Source organism: Argiope bruennichi, chromosome 8 (assembly GCF_947563725.1).
Source record: "Argiope bruennichi chromosome 8, qqArgBrue1.1, whole genome shotgun sequence".
NCBI lineage: Eukaryota > Metazoa > Arthropoda > Arachnida > Araneae > Araneidae > Argiope > Argiope bruennichi.
In genome coordinates this window covers 75,628,333-75,645,471 of record NC_079158.1, presented here as the reverse complement: position 1 = coordinate 75,645,471, position 17,139 = coordinate 75,628,333, and the positions used below count along the sequence as shown (strand labels likewise).

At 30.0% G+C, this 17,139-nt stretch overlaps 1 protein-coding gene across 1 annotated transcript in view; it reads left to right on the top strand.

Annotated features, from left to right (window-relative positions):
- Positions 1–17,139, top strand: part of LOC129980965 (kin of IRRE-like protein 1) — a 497,116-nt gene that overhangs the window by 456,294 nt on the left and 23,683 nt on the right. The gene's annotated exons all lie outside the window — the stretch shown is intronic.

Genomic DNA, 17,139 nt, shown 5'->3' with positions numbered 1-17,139 from the left:
GCGTGTTTTATGTAAATGCTAGTAAAAAAATCAATTACTTAACAAATTTAATTTTTTGTTGTTGTGTTGCATTTGATTTGTTGCTTTTATATTATTTATAGCTAAATATTTTCTTTTTTCATGAACTGAGTTCCTTTATTTTTAGTTTCGGCTGATTTTGTTCTATTTTCAAAAATCAACGAATTTACTGCTCTGTTTTCGAAAACGGAAATTTTATTCTTATCTGTATTTGCATTTTAAATTTCTCTTTTGAATGCATTGATACAAAAAAAAAAAATGATTTGCTATTACGTATGATTATTTTGGGAAGTGTAAATTTTATCTTTTTCTTCTATTATTTACATTTTAAATTTGTCTTTGTTGATAAAAAAAAAAAAGTGCTAGCTTTTGCTATTTTCTGTTAAATAACATATTTATCAGTTCAATTGCTTCGCTTTTAAACAAGATTAAAGGAGAAAAAAAACTGTGTGAATTCGGGCGCTTGTTGTTTGTTTATAATAACAATATGCTTGCATGTACTAAATCTCTAGAGTTTCGCATTATTCATTTTTATTTTCAAACAAATCAAACAAACATTTTTTTTGTGTGTGTGTGTAGAAGTGAGTGCGTATGTTAGTTTCTTTTAACATGTCAGATGCTTTTTTAAAAATCTAAATCTTTTGAGTTAAATATCGTGTTTGTTTTATACAATAGTTTAAAATAAAAATATATAAAAAAATAACATATATATGTAATGATATTTTAAACTCTAATTTCAATTTAATTAATTTCAAAGTTTTTATCTTAATTTAGCCCATAGTAACTTCATTCTAAAATATTCTCTTATTCCTTGATCTAATTCCACTTTCTGTACTTAATTAATTCAAGAGAAGCTTTGTAAAATTGCTGAATCGCTAAAAGTTTAACTTTCCCACACTGCGAGTGAAGGCACAAAATACCGCTACCGTAACAAATTCTTTTTTTAAAAGATCCCATGTTTCTTCCACATAAACCCCAACTGAGGTTGGCCCGTTGTCTCCACTTGTAAAAGTTATTTTTTCTTTTCTTCATGATGATGATGTGATAGGCGCCATCACAACATAAATTCAAATACAGCAGTCTTATTGAGATGTGAGTAAAGGGTCAACCACGCAGTTAAGTTCTATCTCTTTCTATTTTTATCCTGGATGTGTTGTTCTCCACTTAGGAAATAAATATTCCTGGATGAGAGTAGAAAGAGAATAAGAATTACGTCCCCCTTCTTGATGTCCTAATTTTGGGTCATTAAATTTCACCCACTACTAGAAATTGGTGGACAAGGTTGAAATATTAACCACTAATTGGCTAACTAGTGGGTTAAAGTTTTTCTTTTAAAATTGCACATTTTTATGTCATTTGTTTTGAATATTAATGTTATAATAAGAATATTTTGAATCTCATATTATTATTTTCAGATTCAAGTGTTACATACAAACCTATTAACTATGTTGATATTTTATTATTATATAAGTTCAATTTATTATTCCATTATTTTACATCCAATTTTATGATTTTGGTGAGCCTTCTGCTATTAAAGGACACTGTGTGCAAGTATTTTTTGAGGCATTCCTCACCAAATAGATACAATAGACTGAGTTTCTGCAGAAAATCATTTTTATATTGCACATTTTTATATTATTATTTTTGGTGTTTTTGAATATTTAAGTTTATGTAACATTTTCACAGATATCACTTTTTCTTTTTTATGTTTTGCATAATCTTGTTCAAAATGATTTTTATATTAATGTAAAAGTAAGGGAAACTTGGGTATCACTTTTAATATGCCTTAATATTTAAATTTTTCTTACTTGAACGCCACTGTAAGGGATGGCTGTATGTCGAGAGCTCCGACGCACTTCCACGTCTTGCGGTGGGGGATTGTAATGATATTTCAATTTCAATATAATTAATTTCCAAGGTTTTATCTTAATTTAGCCCATAGTAACTTCATTCTAAAATATTCTCTTATTTCCTGATCTAATTCCACTTTCTATACTTAATTAATTCAAGAGAAGCTTTGTAAAATTGCTGAATCGGCTAAAAGCCTAACTTTCCCACACTGCGAGTGAAAGGACAAAATACCGCTGACTTGACAAATTCTTTATTAAAAGATCTCCGTGTTTCCCTTGTTTTATCGGCGCGTGTAGCGAAAATCCCTATCGAAATCTCATTGTATATAAGCACTATGGAGAAATATTTTCCCTATCAATATCTCAGGTTATATAAGACCAGGGATAAAATGATCAAGAGCTTTTCCCTAATTTCTTTCTGTGTTGTGTGTGTGCTCGTCGCTTGTGCTTAATGCCTGCGTCTCCAAGATGAAATAAAACGAATTCACGAAATCGAGAGTATCTTCCCTATCTTCAAAACTGCATTCTGTTTCACATAAAATAATGCTTATATATATATATAATATTTCTAGTGGAATAGACTAATTTGAACTTTAAAGTTGTTTAGAAACCGAAAAGCTGATTATTCTACAACAAATACCATTCTAATATGTAGGTCTTTGTAAACTGTCAGCTTTTGTTAAACATACCAGTAGTTCTTCTTGTATATGCACGCACTATATCAGAAACTATTGTTTATAACCCAGTGTGTATACATCAAATTTATCCTGATATTTCATACCCAGGAAAAAGTGGTTGACCTTCGACTTTAGACAGACGAATACATTTGATGAGAGGGGGGGGGGTTGCAGAGAAATAATATGGTTGTAATAAATGCGTCTGTGTTTACATCCAACTTATCAAAATAGATTCGTCTGATATCCCTTGATGCTTATTTCTCAGTCGCCGTTTCGTTATGACTACATAGTTTTTTTTTTCTTTTGAAAAATGTTTATAAAGTACACACATACACACACACACATCAGTCTTCGTACCTCTACTCTTTCGATTTTTTTTTAACAATACGTACTAAGAGCATTGTCTAACAGACTTCCGTTTCGAAATCCATCATATTTTCGTTATTGTATTAGTCTCTCTGTTGTCGCTGTATTTCCGTATTGAATATCATATTTTCATAGCAGATTATCTTTGTTGATGCTGTAAGGAATATGATAGCATTTTGATTACTGTTTTTTGTCATTCCGTGCGTCGACAACACAATACGTTTATTCTGTAAGACGGTGGCTCAAGCGGTCAATTCCTGTAGATAGATATGACTGGAGAATCGTATTTTAACATTATTTTTTGTCATTATAATGTCTGATCTCCAAAATATTATTTACATCATAAAATTGTTCACACTTTTTTTTTCTCACTATTATGTTTATTGACATATCCATTATTATAGGAAAGATTATTTAAAAAAATATGAGGAAATAGCGATAGGCTCGATTAAAACTATATGCCAAAGATATTAACATCTTACTTGAGGGTGATGCAACCACTCTAATAAAACATCTCTTTCCTCTGTATGCATATTGATTAATATAAGTCATTTTATTAGAACAGTCTCATTTCACTTCTTTATTCAATCTAATCTGTAGAATCCTTGGTTTAACATATAAAATATGTGAGTTATGATAAGGATAAGGTATTCTATTCTCAGCTGTGCCCTATACATTAAAAAAAATGCGTTTTGTGCATAGCGTCTCCGTATGTTAAAGAGTAGTACTTTTATAAGATTTACTCAAAATTAATTTTTTATTTAATTAATAATTGACTTAAATTTAAATCTCCTTGAATTAAATTCATAATTCTATTGAAGAAAGTTTAAAACGAAGTAAATTACCAAAATCTAGAGATCAATTTTTTAAAGTTCAATACTTTTCTTTTGTATGCTTTATATGAAAAAAAAAATGACTTATACCAATTTACTATTATTTTACGGTATAAAGATTTCTGGACCGTCTTCCAGTGACCGTATCTCTCTTTAAATCCCCAAATAAAGAAATTATCCCTAGAGAAAAAGAAAGAGAGCTTTGTTTGGAAAGTTTCTTGTCGTTAAAAGTCACGTCGAGGCGTTAGACGAGCTTTTAGGATATGAAAAAAGTGCCCAGGCCATTCTCTGGAACTGCGAGCAATTGTGATGGGAGGGGCCGCGTGCTTTTCAAAAGGAAGAATAAAATCAATAATTCCATTACTAGTTTTCTAGACTTTACATTTGAAGCTTCTAGAATAATGAAATATGTTCTATAGAGCGGAGATGTCTAGTTTGGGTCAAAATGTTCTTGGCAAGTGGTTATATGTTCTGGTATTATTTCATTGTCTCTATTCAGCACATATTTGGAAATTACAGTTAGATGTTGAAATTTCTTATATTATGAATACTTCAGGAATGACAGAATATATTTGTATCATTTTAAAATGCGTTTATTTTTTTAACAATGCTTTAACACATTAGACGCCATGGAGCCACCGGTGGCTGTCCCTGAAATTTCAGCTCGGGTCAAGTCAGTCACTGGTGAATGACAATGTGCTCTCATTTGGTATCTCGTCTGTCATCAATCACTGGTGAATGACAATAGCTGTCATTTGTTATCTCGTCTGTCATCAGTCACTGACGTAATACTTTTCGTTCAGCCACATCATTCATTTTTTGAGATATAATACAGGGTGTTTATAAAGTCCCGGACCCATTTTGATGTTCAATAACTCATAAAATAATAAAGATAGATTAAAATTAATAACATAAATGGTTAAATAGACTCAAAAATTTCATGACCCTTGTCAATGAACTTCCACGTGTGCCCCCTTCGTCGCACGGAGAATATCAAGTCGATAGTCAATTTCACGCCAGGTAGCGACAAGCATGTCGGCATCCACAGAGCCATTTGCGCACATTATGGCGATTAACAATGCCAGAAACATGATAGGATGCTTCATCGGAGAACATTATGCTCTTCAGAAAATCAGCAGCATCTTCTATCCTCCTTAGCATATCTGTTGCAAAGGCCATCCTCCTAGGCCTATCGTTCGGTTCAAAAACTTGAACCATTTGAATTTTGTATACATGCAGTCTTAATTTTTTCTTAATAACCTTGTACACCGTCTAAATTGGCATATCCAATTCTGTTGCTGCTGATCTCACAGATATTCTAGGATTGTGTAAAAATGTCTCTCTGACACGCTCAACATCAAAATCACTTGCGCAAGGACGTCTGGAACATTTCTTATCTTCGATACTTCCAATTTCTAGAAAATTCTTTTTCCACCGCAAGATGCTGTTTTTGGATGGATGATCTTTTTGGTAAATTCTTCTGAAATTTCTCTGTGCTTGCACTATCGATTTCATTTCTATGAACCACCATAAAATCTGTGCTTTCTCTTGTGGTGTACGCATTCTCCTTAATATCCACTCGAATAAAACATCACATACAAAAGTACTACAAAGAACAAACACATCAAAAGTAAACATAACATTGCAATAGTTGCCAAAAACAAAAGAGAGAAAAATGCAATTAATAAGCAGACAATATTTAGAAAAGTACAGATATTTAGACTGGGAAATGAAATTATCTGAAAATAACCACACACGTGCAGACGATATTTACAAAAGTAAAAATATTCAAACCTGAAAAGGAAAATATATGAGTTATTCCATCAATAAATGCCATAAGTTTGTTTATATCTTTATTATTTTACGAGTTATTAAACATCAAAATGGGTCCGGGACTTTATAAACACCCTGTATAACTTTCGTTTAAGCAGTTATAGTCATTGTTGACCCTTGGTACACATTTAAAAGATTATGTACTTCAGAAATGACCTAATCCATTTGTATCATTTTGAAAATGTAATTATTTTTTAATAGCGCTTTAATACTTTTGGCTGTCATGTTAAATGTTTGGCTCAAATGTTAAAAAAAAATATATTTGCTAATTTTTTCACATGATACACTGGTTCTATCTGAACGTGTCCAAGCAGTAATTATAACTACATTAATATATAATAGTAGGTTTCTTGCCTCTTTATAATGAAATCTTATCTGGTCAGTAAAAAGTATGATCGAAGAAAAATTAATTTTTTTCCCGATTTTGGAATGAGTCTGCTGTTTTTGATTCCAGATACTTGTATGTATCTTGTATCTCTGTAATAATAAATGACCGAATACTTGCATCGCTGCAATAATTTTTTTCACCCTATAGCTAATTTCTAAATTATCAGAGATATACGCACAGTTTCAATTAAAAGAAAATGCTTTAAATGATGGTAAGAATTATATTTTACATTGTTTGAGTCAATTTGTTTTTCTTTTTAATCAATTATTAGCCGTTCTTAACTAAGACACTAACGTTTTAAACAAAATTCCATTTTTCTCCGACTAATACTCATCGACTTATAAAATATTGAAAATCACTATTTTAGATGAATTTTGTAGAAAAATTTTGGGCCTCGTGAGAATGACATAGAAAGTCTTAAGTGATCGTTTGCAGATTGAAATTATGCATCGACGTACTCCTTTTTGAAATTGTTTCCTTAAAATAAGTTTGTATACGACCCTATTCAAGTTTAAAATGTTGTAACTTAGACAACTATATTCATAAAATGACAGGATTTTCAATCGTTAGTAAAAGGCTTTTTACTCATCCACTCATGTTCAAATACATTTTTTAAAACTTGTAGTGGATGACACTTGATGTTAGTACAGTTTTTTTTCAAATATAAATTAAACTTTTCCAGTAATTTCTATTTCGTCATAAAAATCGCCAAATCCGTCGCCAAGTTTATCACCAAGTTCTGAGATTACTGACGCGACACCCGATCATAAATAATATAAGATATATATAAATAATAAAAGATAATAAGTAGGAATTGAAGTTAAAAAATATTTTTTTATATTACTTGTTTAATCATATGCTTTAAAATGCCAATATTTTATTTTTTTTACTAAATATGAATGTTAGCACCAGGAGACCTTATAAAAAGTTAGCATTCGTATTTTTTAAATACATTTATTCACTTAAACAACATAAAATATAATTCTTCCCACTATTTAAAGCATTTTTCTTGTAGAAATATATTGCTAGTAGTTTAGAAATTAATTATTGGGTCACAATTAATGAGAATACTCTGAGTATAGACAATGTCTCTCTGAATCTTATTATGTCGTTTCCCTTCAAGCCATTTTTAAGACCATTTCCCGAATTAATATGGCAGTATATAAATTCCTTAGCTTTAGTTGTTAGCTTATTACGTAATGTTTTGATTTAAATATGATTATTTTAATAACTGCTTTATAAGCTCCTTTTTCCATTTCCTCGTGTACAGAAAAAAAAAGTGTTCTGAAAACATTAAAATTATTTCTGGCAGTTAGTTTTCAATTCAGTGTACTGCGTCTTCTCTTATTAAACATCAAATTTAAGTCTGCAGCTATTAAGAGTAAAGTTTACGATGTTCAGCAGCCTGTTAAAGTTTCTGCATTTATTATGCAATTACCACTTAGTTACTGCAACCGTGTCTCTGTGTGTTATGCTTAAAATGTAATTAAAAGTATAATTAGCTGCTTTGAAATTGCTTGAGAAATTATTTATCTTCTTATTTAGCCGCTCTTCTAATTTAAACTGTGAGGAATTATTACCGAGGCATATATATGTAGCATAACGCAATTATTTTAACACAGTTCCATTAGAACGAACTGTGGTAGAAAACCGACACTTCATAAATGTACTTACATATCAACTGTTTTAACCTGAAGCAATCTTTGGTACGGTTTTATTTAACAATTGTAATGAATTATAACAATGCATGGTTTTTTTGTTTGTTTTTTTTATCATGTGAGAATATGATGTTATTTTGGTTTGAGGTTTTTGAAGCCTCAAAATGCGTAGGCGGTTTATCGCTTTTGAGGCATCAATTTTTCGCTTTTAGGAATATTAGAAAATAATGCAGAAGGTTGTTTGAACGATTTCCAAATTATTGATTCTCTGAATTTTTACGAATTGTCTTAATTAATTTAAATCATTTACCATTTTAAACCGGTTTAAAACAATCACTAGACTTATCAGATTACGCTTGCATCGATATTTTGAAAAACGATAGGTTTTTTTTTTTTTTTTTTTTTTCATCTCAAAATCGTTTGAGTTCCAAAATTTTGTTTGCCAGCTAGAAAAATTGAAAATGAAAGTTTAAAAAAATTATATATATATATATATATATACATATATAGGGTGTTCATTAATTATTCTCGGGGTTTCCGTACCTCATAACTTTCAAATAAAAAATATTACACAAAAGCCGATTACGTATTCATAAATTACAACTCAAAGAATTTTACGTGGCAACAATGCGATCTTAGCGCATTTGCAGTCTGGGTAATTATGACGTCATAAATAAAAATGGCGACATGCAAGAAAAAGCAATGTGTGTATTGTGGTTTTTCGAAACTAAATCAGTCATAACTACTCAACGTCGCTTCAGGACCACGTACAAGAAAGATCCTCCTTCGGATAATTCTATCAGACGCTGGTTAACACAATTTAAGGAAACTGGTAGCGTTCTACACCGAAAGGGAGCGGGAAGACCGAGCACATACGACGATATGGAAAGTTCTCCATAACCGCCTTCAACTGAATGCCTACAAAGTGCAAATTGTGCAAGCTTTACATTTTAATATCATTAATAAAATTCTTTGAGTTGTAATTTACGAATATGTTATCGGTTTTTGCGTAATATTTTTTATTCGAAAGTTATGAGGTACGGAAACCCCGACAATAATTAATGAACACCCTATATATATAGAGAGAGAGAGAGTGGGATAGAGACCGATAGTGAAGTCTCGTGATTGTTTTAAACCGGTTTAAACTGGCTAATGACTTAAATTAATTAAGAAAAATAATGACTTAAAAATAATAATGTTCTCACGTAATAACTCGAAATTTGCAATCGTAGATTTCATTTTTTAATTTTATTTTTTTCTTATTCCGTGAAAGAATATTATAAATTCTTGAGAATATTATCATGTGAGAATAGGATGTTTTGAATGAAGTTACTTTGGTTTTGAGTTTTTGAAGCCTCAAAATGCATGGGGAGAAAATTGGCGATTTATCGCTTTTGGGGCATCAATTTTTCGCTTTTAGGCTTATTAGAAAATGAGAAAGAAGGTTGTCACATCTGGCGACTTATCGCCAACAAAAAGTTGCAACTTGGTGTGAATGTCCGCAATGCACCCAGATTCTCCCATCTGGACAGTCCGTCCAAATTGTCCCAATCTCTAAAAATTGACATCCTAGATGGACCCAGAAATGATTACAAAAATAATATAAAGGTTGCAATAAAAAATTATTACCATTACATTTGGTGAGAAATCGCTCCAAAAATTTCAAATATGGCGACTGTATATTGATATTAAGCCTAGTTGAAATCGTTATTACTTCCGTACGGAAATTGATATTCATATCTTCCAAAATAATTGTACTGTCTTAAAACTCAAAAAATTACCTTTTTAATGTTATCAATTTCATATCTGTATAGTTTTTATTTAATTTTAATAATATTTTTAATTCGCTTTGATACACTATCTAAAATAATATTTTTATGGAGTTATCCATTAAAATATTCAAATGCATGTTTTTACCAATCATTAACCCAGTTAGGGTTTTCACTCCCTCTATTAATTCATCATCTTTACACTTTTTAATCCTCAGTAAGCTAATTCAATTAATTCATGTGTTTCAATCAGATTTCTATCGGATGAATACCACATGACTTAAACAAAATAATGTTCTCACATGATAACTTAAAATAGCAGATTTCAATTTTTTGAAGTATTTTTTTATTATATAAAAACAAAATTTTAGAGTATAAAATTTGCAAATAGGTCTCATCAGAACACTTGTTTGAAACAAAGTTAATTTTTAAAAAAATCTTCGTTTTCGATAAAAATATGTTTGATAGATTTTTTTTTGTTTTAGAATAATTATTATTAGTTTCGGTAAACTTTTTTTTAAAAAAATGTTACTATGATGCTTATTAAGTAATTCTAAGCAACTTGATAGATGATGCCAGTTCTAAAAAAATTGTATCATTGAAGACGAAGACATTTTCTTAAAGAAAGAAATGGGGGGGAAAATTTACTCTTATTCAATAGTATATTGGTTTCAAAATTGTATGTAATATTCTTTTTTGTATCGTTCGTAGAATTAAAATAGTAAGCAAACGATTTTATGATTTGTGAAAACAAAAATTCCATGCATATTCGAAGCTGGAATTTTGATAGTTTTTCTGGTAACTTCTATTATTAGAAGAAAAAAAAGTGTTATGAAATTTAAATAACTTTCTGAAAATTTCCAAGCTGAACCTCTTAAACAAAGACTTCATTTTAAATTAATGATCAAGTTGAATGATACAAAACGCTTCGCTATTTTTTACTGGAAACAATAAAATTGTAAATAATATTTCCTCTTCAGAGCGGAATGTTTTCTTAATTTATTTTTAACTAATGTTTTAAGTATTGTAATACAAATTTAATAATATGAAATAGCTAGGATTGAATATGTTTAAAAAAATTTTCATACTTTATGACTATTTTATCCTCGCTCTATTCTTATCTTGCAACTAGTGCAAACTTTGTATATTACATACATATAGTGATATTTTTAAAACTAATTTAAATCTTAATTAGTTTCCTAATTATTATCTTAATATCCATATTAAATTTATTTTAAAATGTTCACTTGTTTCTTGATCCAATTCCAAATTTTTATTAAATTATTTTTAACACGCCCTCTAGAAAACTGATGACTTATGCATTTTCTCACGCTCTGAACGAAGTGATAAAAATCCCTATTGCTTTCAACATTCTAACAAGATACCCAAGATTCCCTTTCCAAAGTCTGCAAGTGTCAGAGAAATCCCTATCAGAATGTCATAGTATTATCAATGAAGGGAACATTTTCTGATCTACTCTTATATCGCGATGTAATCAGATGTCAGTTTAACATTACTTCTCTCTTTATACAAAATATGCCTCCCGTGATGAAATAAATTTAAGTTAAAATTGGAAAGGTTTCTTCTTTTTGGCCACGCACTCCTAAAATATGTTTATATATATATAAGAGAGATTTCGATGCCTAATTTATTAAATAAAGTGATTTTGCAATTTAGTTAATGTACAGAATGCTTATTAAAATTTTCATAAAACAAAGATCTCGGTTCATCTGTATATTTTCTTACTTTAAAATATGTAGGTATTTAATAGTTTTAGCTAATCATTAACAACTAATAATGCTAAATTCATTTATTCTTTTGAATATTATATCCTGTCCCAGTAGTGTTACGACTAAAATATAACTGGATAGTAGAATTATCCGATTTCGGCGACCTTTATCAGCAGGACTACCGTGTTTTTATCTGGTCATCGGAGGGATTACCTTAAAAATCTCGGAAACCAATCATTGTCTTTCCGTAAATACATTGAATCGATATATGATTGTATAATTCAGGGAAGTAAAATTATGGAGCCTCAAAAGCCTTTAATCATAAAATTATCTTGATCATTTCTCGGTAAAATTATCTTGAAAATTTTGTTCCCATTCCTTTTTTTCCCTATATATATATAATGAATATAAGTTTGAATGGAAATAAAAAGTATGACTAAATAGTACTCTTTAAACTCGGTTTCCTTTCCTGCAGTGGAAAATTACTTAGTTCCTATCTGGTCTTTGGTTGAATTACCTTGAAAATCTTGGACATCATTCTTTGATTCCGCTTAACTACAATGAAATTAGCCCCTGATTCTGATATCATGTAGAACAGAACGCCATCTCATACCCTAATAACCAATCCAGCCACTTAGTGATTTCATAAATATACTCCGTGAATTTTATTTTAACCAATATATTTATAGACAAAATTATATTTAAAAAATTGGTCTTATATAACAAGTTAAGGGTTATTAAATTATCTAATCTCGAATACCACAATTCATAAGATTAAAATCTTATTACCATTTTTGTACTCCCAGAAATTTAGACATCGCACACAGAATGATATATTAAAAAAGGGAATAAAATGACCCACGGGATGATTCGAGGATACACAAATTAGCTGTGCAAATAGACTAAATTTCTATTGATTTTTTTTTTACAGCATCTATATCACTTTTAAGGGAAAGACTAAGATACTTATCTGGTACTTAATTGCAGCAATTTTTTTTTCTTTCAGAAAACAAATTATATTTTACTTTTCACTTCTTTTCCTACTTTAAGAAAAGAAAACACACTTTCGTATCTTAACCATTTATTGTATAATTAAGAGAGAGAGAAAAAAATAGTACTGACTTCGCCCATTAACATGAAATGCGATCCGACCAAGTAACTAACTCCATTACTTACTTTATCGGTTACTAAGTTTTTCTCTTCTGAATGCTACATGTGTGTAAAGTGTTTATACCCTTTCTTTTTTTTACCCCTTCCCTAAAATAGCTTTACTTAACTTCAAAGGCTCTTAAAAACAAAGCATCGGCTCTTTTGTTCGTCTAATTGTTAAAAGAGATTAACGATGCCGAACGAAAGTACAGCTACAAAGTACAAAACAAAGCCTAATTGGTAGATGGAGGGAGGAACATTCTGCCTTAAGAGTAATGTGACAAAAAGAACACCCCCTTCAATCATTTTTCAAATTAAAAGGCTAGATAAACGGTTCAACTTGAGTACTTTAACGGCACACCTCTTTCAGGAACTTTCTTGAAATGACCCTGTTAATGATTTAGCTTACGTTAACGTCACGTTACGTTGGGTTTGCAGCTCTGCGGAATAATTTATAGACTGTATAAGAACCATATATAGTTCCACTTTTAGCCGAAATAGGTATAGACTTACAGTAAATATTTAATGGAACAAGTATTATTTTGTGTCAAAATGGCGTGTAATAACTTATTCCGGTGATTTGCTGAAGTCGCTTATTGGCTACTTCAAAGATAAAGGCGGTTTAGTTTTGAAATATGGTTATGATGGGTTTGCCGCAAAGACTACTTGTACCGCAATTTTGCTGTAAAATATGCTATAAAATTTTGTACATGAATAATCTAAAGAGTTGGATGCTTAGAGACCATAAGAATTGGTGTGAAAATTCATTATTGACTACTTTCTGGCGAAACATCTTATAAAGGTGCTTTTCCATGAACTGTTTTATATCTATCATATCATGCTTTCTTCGTTGTTTTACTGCCATTTGTATTTATTTTAAATCAACTAGTATTATTTCCTTTCATAAAATATTGTTTTATCAATTATATAACTATTGTAAAGAAATTTCTATTTTTTTAATTACTCCTGCAATACATAATTTGAATATTTCTGGAAAATCATCTTTCAGTGTGTGATTATAGAATCCATCTGTTCCACGTCGTTCTGTAGACAATTAAACTGCAGTTTTATGTAAAATATCGTGATTGCTTAATAGTATTGTGGAAATGCATGTTTATATGCCCAACACTTTCACTGATAAAAAAAAATGGGATATAAAAAAACTTAATACATTTCTAAAACTGTATAAAAATCATTTTTAATGCTTACATGTTAAATTATTCTGATTATTTTTCATTATTGGTAATTGGAAAAATATTGGTATATTCATAACTTTGAGAAAAAAAAAATTAGCATTTATTATATTTCTTAGAGAGGTCAAATTCCTTATGTCTAATGTTAATTTTGATGGTATTTATGGAGATTATTTTTACCCTAACAATATATTTTTTTCTGTTCATAAATCTTACTGTCAGAACTTTAATAAAATATTTAATATTTACGACTTTAACAAAAATTACGACATTCGTCCTAAAATAGGTTTTATATTGCTTCAAAAGGAAACAAAAATATAATTAAGCCAAAACAACTTTTGAAAAGTGTTCAAATCCGATTATTTTCTTAATCTTCTGATTTATTATTATCGTACAATTCTAGTAAAAACACAACGACGGGGGTATTTAAGCAGCCCTATTTCAAATAATAAATAAAATTTACTTCTCTGATTTTTTTCTTTTTAGAAACCTTCGATTACAACATTGGTAACATACATATCAGTCACATGTAAATCTTTTATGTTGTTTTTTAAACTAGAACTTCTGTTGTCTGAGTTCTCCCGTATAGTAAATTAGCAAGGTTAAATCAAACTCATATTACTTATTTCGTTAATTACCCTTATTTGTCAGAACACTATAACTTACTACTCTTCCAAATCACCAACTCATCTGCCATCTAATTACCAAACCAGCCTTTCAAACCTCCTGGGAGACCTACCTTATGACAACCAGTTCATTCCTTTAAAGCTTCATTCTGCTTGTTTCTCATTAAAAGCGCCAAAAACACCTTACTTTGTCTTATACTATTTTTTTGTGTAAATCATGTTTCTGCAAAACATAAACTAATTTTATGTTTGAAAGGTAATTACCATTATTTAAAATTGCATAAAATTTTCACATCTCGTAATATATCAGTCACATGTAAAGATTTTATGTTGTCTATTAACAATGATAACTTCTATTGTCAGAATTCTCTGATATATTAAATTAGCAAGGTTAAATTAAACTCTGAGTATTACTTATTTCGTTAATTACCCGTATTTGTCAGAAAACTATAATTTACCACTCTTCTAAATCCCTAAACCGAGCTAAATCTCCAACTCATCTGCCATCTAATTACAAAACCACTCTTTTAAACCTCCTGGGAGATTCACCTTATGCCAACCAGTTCATTCCTTTAAAGCTTCTTTCTGCCTGTTTCTCATCAAAAGCGCCAAAAACACCTTTTTTCCCGCTCTTTTTCTTGCTTTTTCCACTCTTCTTTTTCTGATTCCTCATTAACTAAGCGAAGGGCCCGGGTAAAAAAAAAGTTTCTTGATTAAAGAAGAGGGGAACGTCGATTGCTGAAATGGACACTGGTGAAGCAAGGCCCTAGGGGAAGGTTTGAGCAGGGGCGAAGTAACAGATTGTGGTAGAACACATAACTGATGTTACCCTTTTCTTCGTACGATGTTCTTCGAGGCTTAGAATGCCTCGTTCAATCACGCTCAGAAAGGGGGTTGGGGGTGGAGGAATGGAGAAAAAGTAACGAAGAAATAAGTACTGTTCTGGTACGGAGTTGGTGAATGAGTTCTTTGTATTATGAGTGCAATTTTAGTGAAAGAGTTACTCTCACCGTTCTTGATGCTTTGGAGAAAATGAAGAAACCGGGCCTGATGGAATGAGGGAATGAAAATAGAATATTAAGACACAAAATGGAAACTGAATCATATTTGTCAAGGGTTTCTTTTGTGAAGACAAGAAAAATGGACATTTCAGGCTCATTGAGGGCTGTTTTTTTTTTTTGGGGGGGGGGGGGAAATAATGAACAACATTGATGATAAAGGCTTTTTCTTCTTTCACAAGCGCTTTTATTGGAAGAAAATGTTTAATAAAATAATGAAATTAATAAAGATAAAGCAGTTATGTTCATATTATTTTTTTAATGCTTGTTTCTGAAATTCTTTTCTTACTAAATTTTTTCGTTAAAGCTTAATTAAGTATCGAATCATGATCATGGCATTTTGTAAAGACGATGGAATATTGTTGTTTTTTGCTATATGCCCATTTCGAAGTTAAGTGAGTACTTTAGAAGACATCGAAAGTTTTAACATTTATGACTCATCAGGCAATTATTAGAACCTACGACGCAATTTTTGGCTTTCGCCAGTCAGTATCCTAGATGCTATAATTGAATCAATGAAAATTTTATGCATATTACCACTTTCTAAAGAAATAAACGTATTGTTTGTATATTCATTATAAAGCATTTTAAATTAATATTTGTAGTAAAGCAATTAATAAGAGATATGTCCATAATTGTTTTGAACTTTATGGAGCATTATTGCTATGCCAGAACATATAAATATATAGCGCTTGATGTCATTATTAGCTTATTATTTACCTTATGTCATAGTTACATTAATACACGTTTTTATTAAAACATTCTTATTTGATAAAAATGGCATTTCTTCTGTTTGAATGAAATTTTATTGATCAGTATATATCGACATTAATTGTAATTAGCATAAGATATTTATTATTCATTTTAGATTTCTATTAGTTATTTACATTTTATAACCTTTGATGTGGTTTCATAGCTAAACGGAGTTATGTATTTGATAAACAATAAATAAATAAATATTTAAACTAACAGCACACATTTTTAATTATAATTAGCGAGATTTTACTATGTCAATGTTTTCCAAATTGTTATACATTCATTTAATGCGTAAATCTTAGCAATTATAAAATAGTCTGTCGATACATATTATATTATGTATTGACAACACAATATAAAATTTTATAAGAAGGCAATGTCTTTGTGAATGTCTATTTAAGGTAAATACGACCTTAAAGTAAGTTGTAAAGAAGCTTTTTCCACAATAATTTTTTAAAAAATTTATGATCTAAAAGTAAAGTCCAAACATCATGGATTCTAAAGCAGACATTGTTTTTAATATATTTAAGATAGAAATTTAGATACCGTAGTTTCCATAATGCATAACAAATAAAAATAAAATCGGAAATAGTGGTATTTTTAACCGGAAGTGAGTGATTGATTTTATTTTTACAATGAAATTCTTCAAAATAATATTCGATATGTTTGTATTAACTCTCTACCAACTCAGCCATAGTTTGCTTGTTTCTGTCATTTCTATTAAAGAAAGCGAGTAAAATTCATTTTTTTTTCTAGCGCATTTGGATGAACATATTTAAACACATTTTCTGAAGAATGAATATTATATTTCATTGTGATTGGATCATGAAAAACATATCTCAAAATCAATTCAATAAAATTACATAGAATATGGTATGAATGTATCCAAGACCTTTGAGGATATAATAGACCGCATATTTTAAGATAGCTACATTTAGACATGTTTTACAGTAGGGTTTGACGGTTTTCAAACCCGGTTTTAAAAAATCGGTTTTTAAAGTAAATTTGTCACATTGGAAAACCGGTTTTTAAATTAAGAAAACCGGTTTTAAGAATTCATATTATTATGTAAAAATTAATTTTGAACTTATTTGATTTGCTATTCATTCTATGCAACGGGCAGCAAACACATTTTTTTCAACGTTGCAAGTTGCGTTGGCCAGTTCTTGAGCGCTGCACAGTTGCGCCTCGCATTCGTCAATTTATGTTTTTCATGAACATCCTTTTTTTTTTCT